At 36.9% G+C, this 10,000-nt stretch overlaps 1 protein-coding gene across 11 annotated transcripts in view; it reads right to left on the bottom strand.

The window, feature by feature from the left end:
- The window catches only part of LOC106881555 (SWI/SNF-related matrix-associated actin-dependent regulator of chromatin subfamily A member 2), a 74,084-nt gene that overhangs the window by 58,416 nt on the left and 5,668 nt on the right, over positions 1 to 10,000 (bottom strand). For 2 of the 11 annotated variants that reach the window (XM_089362045.1, XM_089362048.1), the window contains exon 1: positions 7,687 to 7,952. The exons of 7 other annotated variants lie outside the window; for them this stretch is intronic. The gene's annotated coding sequence lies outside the window, so the exon portion shown is untranslated. Of the gene's footprint in view, positions 1 to 7,686; positions 7,953 to 10,000 lie in introns of those variants that run through there. 2 more of the 11 variants (XM_014931989.3, XM_089362046.1) reach the window with 1 other exon arrangement.

The raw sequence follows: 10,000 nt of genomic DNA, 5'->3' as shown, positions 1-10,000 counted from the left end.
CCAGTGCGTAACTGGTACTTATTTAATCGACCCCGAAAGGATGAAAGGCAAAGTTGACCTCGGCGGAATTTGAACTCAGAACCGTAGCGGCAGACGAAATACCGCTAAGCATTTCGCCCGGTGTGCTAACGTTTCTGCCAGCTCGCCGCCTTTCCATGCTTGCATGGGTCAGATGGAAGATTCTCTATGGTCGGATGCAAGTTTCAAACAGCCAAGCCAATGTTGGCTTTTACTTTATATATACATATGTATATATACATGTGTGTGTGCATATGTATATATACACACACACACACACACACACACACATACATGGATAATGGATGCTAAATGATGATTTTGTTTGCTTGCTTGCTTGCATGTATGCATGCATGCATATATGTATGTATGTCATCATTTAATGTCTGTTTTCCATGCAGGCATGGACTGGATAGTTTGACAGGGGCTAGGCAGAAGACTGCACCAGGCGTCACTGTCTGTTTCGGCAGGAGTTTTACAGCTGGATACCCTTCGTAATACCAACTATCATATATATACATACATGAGAAGAGAGAGAGAGACTGACTCTAATACAAAAGAGCAACATGACACTTCTGAAGATGTCTGTAACTGTTGAGAAAGAGAGACAAAATTATCCTTGGGCCAAAGACCTTAACACTTGCAAGTGAGTAGACTCCACTGAAGGTAGCTAAGGACAAAGACCAGAAATGGTCCTTCAGATGGGCTTCCACAGTTTCTACAGAATCAAGGCTTTGGTTGAACCAAAGCTATTATGGTTGAAGACTGTGGGACTAAAGCCCAAACTATGCCGTTGCAAAGCACACTTGTTAACCATACAGAGCCATACCTGTAGCCACTTATATAAAACAGCCAAACAGAACACAACAATACAGAAACCCAGTGTTGAATATTTATTTCACCAATGTGTGCTATGTTGAAATATATAGGTTATCAGTTTAAAAGAGAATAATACATAAATTTGTGTCTAATCTGCAGCTGGGTAAGCTGAGACATGGGATGGGAACTTGTGACCAACCATTACTAAAGCATCTAATATTTTACCTTCAACCACCACCGAACCACTCAACCAGATAGTTCACCTTGTGCAATTTGGTTATAAACAATCTAATAATCTGTATCTATTTAAATTTTATTTATTCTTAGGAATAAAATTTGGATGACAATTTTAGATTCTTGAGTTCAAGTTACCTCCATTGCTACAAAAGAGACAATAAAACACAAGTGATAAGCAAAGGCTGGAACAAAAATGTATTCCCACTCAGCACACACACAGTAATATATAAGGGCCACAGCAAATATATTCCTATTAAGCCAGATGTCTCGTAAAATACTGTAATAAACAGCTTGATGTTTTGGATATGGTAATCAATGAACAATTTTATATTTGTATGCCAAGTATCAAGTGGAAAAGAGACATAGTTGCTGAGAGTTGTTCACTAAGTGTATATCCACTGTCCTAAATGTGTAAATAAAACATGTCAGAAATAAAAAGACAAGATGTTCATGGATAGAATATATTTGGTCACACGGTTTTCTCCTTCAAGACTGGCCTTAAACAACAACCTGTAGACTTGCATGCTGTCCAGACACGTAAGAGAACACCACTAGTAAATATATATGTAGATATAACACAGGCGAAATGGATGAAGTGAAGGACCAGCAACTCGTGGTTTGAAAAAAACAAGCTTTTGTCAAGAGGTCCTGTTTAGTCTACATGTCTCACTTTTACCTAGCAGTAGAGAATAAGTATGCGGGGGAGAACTAACCTTGTTTTCCATAACATGATGGTCAATAAGTACTTTAAATACACTGAATCAATAACAACCTTATTCTCTCTCAATAAGGATAGGTTATCTTGTGCTTTTCACAAAAAAGTTATTATTTACCATTAACCCTTTAGCATTCAGATTACTCTGTCAAATGTAATACATATTTATTTGCATTTTTAAAAATTAATCATGTATTATCTTGTAGCGCTTAGATTTCAAAGATCTAATCGCTTACTTTTGAAGTAACATTGTAGATTAGGTGTGAGAAACCAGATTTGACTGGTCTGAACATAAAAAAGGTAGAATATTTGGGCTGGATATAGCTGGTTTAAATGCTTAAGAGTGAAATCAGCTCTGGTTGAACAGATCTAGAATCAAAGACCTTCCACTCATGACCATCCCATCTTTTATCCAGACATGACTACATTATCCAATGTATTTTCTTTCAGACAGGAAGACTTTTATTTGAGAGGTATTTGATTGCTATTCCTAGAAGATCGACCAACTGTGAAAAGGCTATTTCAGTGGCTCACCTTCAAAGGAAGTTGCTAGTTGTGATGAGCAGTGAGGTGTGTCATTGTGTTGTCAAGAAACAGATTTCAGTTCCTGGCTGGAACAGCTGCACACATGGTTATTAATTCCACTGGGAAAGATCACATCGTCACAAGTCACCCTCTAAAGTACCAGCTTCACATATTAAGGACTAACAAAACAAGTACCAAGCTTTTTTTCTACTCCTCTTAACACTGTTATACTTAGGTGTCACTGCTAACACAGGCACAAATGCAAAGAAGCACTAATTTAACAGCAAGACCTCCTTGGGAGGTCACTAACTACTGAACCAGGACTCAGTTTTCTTTCCAGGTCAGTCCTGCAAACTAAGGGGAAAAAAGGTTGAACCTTTAAACATCATTAAAAAATCCTTTAGAATGAAAAGGGTTGTTTAAAATCAGTATCAACACTATGTTCATTTTGAATTTCCTTTGTAGCCTTCTTAGAACTAGCTTCTCCTGTGATAGAGTCAGAGCTGGTCAAACCAGTAGAGTATTGGCCAAAGTTTTAATTGTCATTAATCAACCACAAACACTGCTGGTCTACTTAGGTAACTCCCGAATAACCACAAAATAGGCAGCATCATGATGAGGCACAGTGCACCACTGTGAAAAGACAAAGATTCTTTATAGTAAGCTGGTATTTCATTAGTAAAATGTTCATAAGAACAAAATTTAGAATATACTAGCATCCCACCCAGGAGGGTAGATGTCTCAATATAGATGAAGTCCAACATACCATGACACTTTGTACAAGACAGTGGACATTTTCGAATCTAACATGAATAAGATTGTTCAAAATTTGATCATTTTTCCTTAAAGGGTGGAAGCAATTGTGTGTAAAGCTTGAAATGGAAATGGTACCTGTTGTAAGCCATTTCTCATCAACCAAACCCACTCGCAAGACCTTGGTCAGTTGGGGCTGTAGTAAAAGACACTTATCAAACGTGCAACACAGTGGAACCAAACCCAAAACCATGTGGTTACAAAGCAAGTTTCTTAACTACATAGCCATGTCTGCACTTAAATCTACATGACAATAATTATTTAAAATATTTTGAACATGGAAAGGAAATGGATCTTTAGCTGAGCCCTGCTAGGCTGATCAATACTGGAGGAAAACATCAATGAACCCCCTAAACAGTGATTGCATTGACCATTATGTACAACAGATAAAACATATTTAGAACAGTGTATTAGAATGAGGTGTGGAGACATCACGGTTGACCTCTCTGTGGTTGTACAACTAGCTAGAAATAACAGCAAGTCTCTCTCATGTCACACTACCTTCTTGAAAGAGGACGGCACACATCAGTGAGTGGGTATGGCTAGTGTGCCTTTTGATCAGTGACCATAGCCTGGGGGTAAGTAAGCAACAAGACTTCCGACAGTCATCATCAGAAACATCAACAGCATTAACCAAAACAAGTACTTGGCTGTTGCTTCATTAACAATGAACTACAGAATAAGATAGAAAAATTGATCTGGGGAAGGGACATAACAAGATTATTTAAATATGATAAAAATTCAATTTTTTATCATCTAGTAACCATGGTGATACCAAGCCAACATTCTAATGTCTTGTACTCACCATTTCTTGATTTTATATTTAAGACTATAACCAAACATTAACTAATTCCTTGTTTAAACAGCTAATATGAAGGGACCAAAGGGTGGGGTGTAAGGGTGGGCAGAAAAGGATTTATTTTTATAATATTCCAATAACTCTGAAAAATAAAGTAACTTTTTATATATTTACAGTTTCATACAATAAGTGAAACTCTAAACATAATTAAATGATTGTATAATTGTCCGTGTGTGTATACATTGATAAGGGCAGCAGTATTTCTGGAAAAAAACTGATATTCCTATCGCAAACAATTCCTCCAGTGCCGGTAACATGATAACATGCACCAAGCACATCTCAGTGGGAATGGTTGGTGAGGGGGTGAGCATCCAACGGTAAAAGCCACCATGGCATACACAAACAACAAAGTTTCGGATGTGTTCTCTATTGTATATCATATAATGAATGACTGAGACGAGACACTGTTGTCCAGTCAAAATCATTCTTGATAATGATATCAGCTAAATATCTCCATGACCATGTATAATTAGTATAGTTGATTATTATAATGTATTACTGACCAACGAGAGAGCTTTACGTGGTCGCTGAACCTGCCTGAAATAGCACCAAAATTACACTTTAAGGTGTCCTGAAAAGGAAAACACATACTGGAGAATGTAGTCCTAGATACACAAAGCACGAGAGGAGAACGGGATTGTCATTTCTGGAATGCCTTTGAATAATATATTCGCTCAGATATAGCTGACCTGGGAAACTAAACAAGCTACATATTATTGTTGTAACTTACATATTACCTACAAGTAACAAGATAAATAAAACCTATGAAAATAAAATTTAAATAAAAAAATAATTTTTTGGGGAATAACTGATTTTTTATAATTAATGTGGAAACTGGATTGAGAAAAATTATTAAATTATTAAAATCGTGGAACGTTTTATTCTGAACGTGTGTGTGTGATACACACACGCACACGGTTAGGGTTACAAAACGAGGAAAATAAGAGGATTCTAACAATGTAAGCAGAGTTTTTATATGTTTGTAGAAAGTTGATGATTCACTCTCTGGCAACTCGGAGTTTTGCGCAATATGAAAAAGAAAAACCTGAACAAGCATATTGTGAGAAACTCCGAGTTATAGCTCAGAAGAGTGAATCATCGACCTCGCTCGCTCGCGCGTGTGTGTGTGTGTGTGTGTGTGTGTGTGTGTGTTTGCACATACATACGTTTGTGCATGTACACGCATATACAATTATCTACCAAGCTTTGTAATTAATATACATATTGTAATTAAAGTGGAAGGGGAGTATCTTCCTAACAATTGCATGCGTGTGTGTGATTGTTGATGGAAATGTGTGAACGATATTAATCGCGGTAAATAATAAAAACAAACAGCACCAACAATGAGCAGCAGCAGCAACAATATATGCAGAATACGTAACACACGGTGTATGAATGATTGTACGCAAAGGCATGAGAATAAGTCGATATATATATATATATATATAAATATATACATACATATATACACGCACACGCTTGTGTGTATGTGATAAAATCTTGTAAATATATAACATAAAATAATTAATTTTCAGTTAAGAAGTCGAGTTGATGGAAGATATTCGTCGAGAAAAGCCAAGAGACAGAGCAAGGCAGCTAAGTCAAGAGCGCCTCTGTGTGTGTGTGAGAAACAGTTCTTTGGTGAAAGTAGCAAAGCATTGCTTTCATTGAAAAGCTTGCCTATTATTGCATACCTTCACAACGCTATGAACACACACACACACACTATATATATATACATACATATATATATAACATGTACTATGTTATATTCATTGAGGTGATGAGAAGTGTAGAAAATAAGCAACGTTTTTCATTTTGAGCTGTTTTAAAAAACGAGAAAGAAGGCGGTTTGTTAAATCTAACTGTAGTTTCATTGCCATGGCTGCTCTCTCGTTTAACTTACACACACACAACTTACATACGTACATATGTATATAATATAATATATAATATATATAGATATTATATATACATACACACATATATATACACGCGCGCGCGCATTTACACGCGTATATGTGTGTGTGCTTGTGTTAATCTCAGTGAAATATACATTATCACTTTTAACAACATGTGTATATTGAATTTATCTAGATCGATCATAAGAATTACACTCAAAACCATTATAATGTGTGTGTGTGTGTGTGTGTGGAGAGAGAGGGGGGAGACACGAGAGAATTTAGTTCACATTTAAGACTCAAATGGCAATATTATATTAGGCACATCATAAATATATACACGATCAAGACAATTATTTGCATAAACCGTCTGCAAATTAAGACTAATAATATTTTCTTTATTTCTGCCACAAAGTGGGCGAATGAGGAGGTATTATTATTATATAGACAGGTTACAAAAAAATGTTAGGGGAGGGTACATAAAAACCGAATGAAATGGAATAAAAAATACACAATGTACATTATATATATATGATGAAATCCCACCAAGGAACCCTACAGATCCAGGAACACAATGACTACCAAGAAGATTAAGTGCTTTCTCTCAGCTGTATATTATTCCTAGGTTTACGGGCACATGCTGAAAAGTAAGTCCGTTCGTACGGGTCGTGATCACCACCCTCACCTACCTTTTAGCAAATATACTTGGAGAATATTGATAATAATGGTTTCTTTTATTATAATAATTAATAGTCTCCTCCCCACTTCTCCAAATATGTGACACACAATATTATTAAGTACGGGATGTGTGAGGAGTTGAGTAATAATAAAACAGACCCCGAACTATAAAAAACAAAAACTCAAGAAAATCTTAGATAAACAAAACAAGAACTCGTTGAACTTAGAGACACATATACATAGTACTTCTCTTAGAGATAGAGAGAGGAGAGGGTAGATAGTAGAGGTGGAAGACAGAGAGAGATAGAAGGTGGGAGGATAGAGAGGGGTGGGAGTATGTAAAGAAAGCGAGAGAGAGAAAGGAAAGGAAGTGAAAGAGAGAAATAGCGATAGAGTGAGAGGAAGACGAGAGAAGCGATATTATATATATATATATATATATATATATAAAGAGATTCGTTGTAAATATCAAAACGACTAAATCACAGAACCACCACGCTAGAGAGGGGGGGGGGAACATGCTTTCTTTTCCCTCCGGCACCCTTGTTCATTAACATCTTCGTTTAAAAGAAATCAGCCCTTTCTTTCAACCCCTTAAATATTAAATATATCTAGTCTTGCTTGCTACCTATATCACTCTATCTCTGAAAAAAGGAAAATCAATCTGCGTACTTAGACTTTTTGCTAAAACATATATTCCTGTTTCAATAGACCCACTATATACACACACGCACGCACGCACGTATACATGCAACATTGTTATGTAGCTCACATCACATGGAGGACCAACATGGAGGGAACTATAATAAGAGAGGTCAATTTGGGACTGATGAGATAAATGATAAATGTAGTGTCGGTGCTAGTGGTGGTGGTTGTGGTTGGTGATGCTAGTGGTGTTGTTGTTGATGTTTAATGCTAGTGGTACTTGTTGGTGACGACGATGATAATGAACCGTTTTCTGTCACAGATCTCTTGTGATCAGTTTAAAACAAGCCGGCAACAAGCCGCCGCCTCCTCCTCTTATTAAGGACGACGACAATAAAGAAAGCAGAATGAGAGAAGAGAAGAGAGATGGATGGAGAATAAATAAAAAAAAAGTCAAAAGCAAGCCAGAAACTTACTTTCCTCAGTAAAGCAACGTCGTCGTCAGTAACAGAAGAAAGTGTTGTTCCACTCAACCCACCATTTGTCTGGTCGTCGACTAAGGCAACCTTGGTGTTTTATTATAAACTAGTACTACGTTCCCGACGTGCCAGCCAAGCAGCAGGCAAGCTTCACTCACTTAATCACCCTTCCTTCTAGCTTGCACTCTCCTTAACTCCCCGCTCTATACATTTGTTACTCTCTAACATCCACTCACACTCTCTCTCTCTCTCTCTCTCTCTGTATACTCTGTAATCTGCCTTCTCTCTCTGTACTTTTATCATTCTTTCCTCCTCTCCCTATCGAGTTTCTCTTCTCCTCCTCTATCTCTCACTCTATAACTCCTCTCTCTCTAGCGTTCCTTGTAATCTCTCGCTAATGTTCTCTTTCTCTCTCCCTTCTTTCAGCACTACTTTTACTCTTTCTCTTGGCACCCTCATTTATCTCTTACCAGTTCTACAAGCAATGCTATCTCTCTCTGCCCGTCTCTATTTATAATCCTCATTTCTAATGCTTCATTAATCACTCTATTTGATTGATGTCTCTTTCATCCTATCATCCCACTACCTCTCTATCATAATATAGTGTTATTTCTCTCTTGTTTCTCACTATATATATATATATATATATATATATATATATATATATATATATATATAAAATACACATATTGGAAATAGAGAGGGGATGAGATTATATACATGTGCGTGTGTGTGTATATATATATATATATATATATATATATATAATCGTCTCTCTAACTATCTCTAATCAAACTCTCACTCAAGATACTTTATAGTATTTTTTATTCTATGTGAACACACCCTCCTCTCTAACAACTATTTATTCAATTCTCAGCAGCATATTAATCTCTCTCTCTCTCTCTCTCATACATTCCCAACTCAAGACTATTCTTTCTCTCACCCATACTACGTCTCCATTCCGCTCTCTTTATCTTGTCATTCAGCACATTTCTACGTTCCCTTCTTGCTTCAAACCCTTTCACTCAGAATATTTCTCTACCGTCTACCTTATCTCTCTCGCTTTACTCTCTCTCTCTCTCTCTCTCTCTCATATATATATATATAAAATCTCACCTACAATCTGTTATTATTATACTCTTTCCTTCTCTCACTCACACATATTTTCTCGTGTTTGGAGACGACATCTCACTCACTCTCTAATTCGGCAATAAGCAAGCTATTTCACTCATTACCTATGAGTCAAGCTATTACCGCCTCCCTAACAATCTTACATACTTCACTCTCCCTCATACTTGTTCTTCGATCACCCTTACTAATTTCGTATTACTCCTTACTACATATTTTACTCCGTTATATATATATATATATATATATATATATACATATTTTCATATATACATATACACTACACTCACGCTATCTCCAGTTACCAACACTTACAATCTATTCGTCACTATTTACCTCTAGCGATTATTATTTCCTTCACTCCTACTCCTTCCTATTTACCTATCTGTCTATATAACCAAGCATATTTATCTAGCAATTTCCTCCTACTACTCCGGTCTAACTATCACTCTATCTAGCTATTTCTCCCACCAATCCTCTCTATCACCTCTCTGTCTATCTCTCTTCCTTTCCCCCACAGCCGACACACAACTCTCACTCTATCTACCTACTTCCCCCCCCCCTCCACTACTACCATCACCAGTGTTTACTAATCTACTCCAACACCGCTCAATCTTATTTTCCATTTAACCAACACACACACACACACACACACATATATATATAATATATATGCTGCCTGTAAAATCTTGCTATTTTCTCTTCTCTTTATCGGTTCTTCTTTCTCCCTGTCCATCCATCCATCCACCACCACCACCACCACCATACTTTACACTATATATCGAGCCGTTCTTTGCCTCTACCGCACTCAGTCGCTATCTTCTTTATCAAACAGTCAGCAACTAGAGCCAACATATTGGCCACATTTCTGAAAAACCGACACACACACACAGAGCTTCACCATATCACATGGTTCAGAAAGACAAATCAATCGACGGAAGCGACTCCGCACTCACTTTGACTTTAGAGTGGAAGGGCTTTTTTGTTTTTTTTATTAATATCATTACAATTATTAATAATAAACCACCCACCCCCTACTTTCTAACATGTTTTGGGGGTGCATTTTACTTTATAACTATCACCACAATTATTCTCTTGCAGAAGTCAAGGTGTTTCTCTGCTGTAACTGGGTCCCCTCATCGTACAGTATTTTTCCCCTCAATTAACTGAAACAGACTTCAGA

This window comes from Octopus bimaculoides, chromosome 13 (assembly GCF_046866305.1).
Source record: "Octopus bimaculoides isolate indiv1 chromosome 13, ASM4686630v1, whole genome shotgun sequence".
Taxonomy (NCBI): domain Eukaryota; kingdom Metazoa; phylum Mollusca; class Cephalopoda; order Octopoda; family Octopodidae; genus Octopus; species Octopus bimaculoides.
Note: the sequence above shows the minus strand (reverse complement) of the source record. Positions and strands in the feature narration are given on the sequence as shown.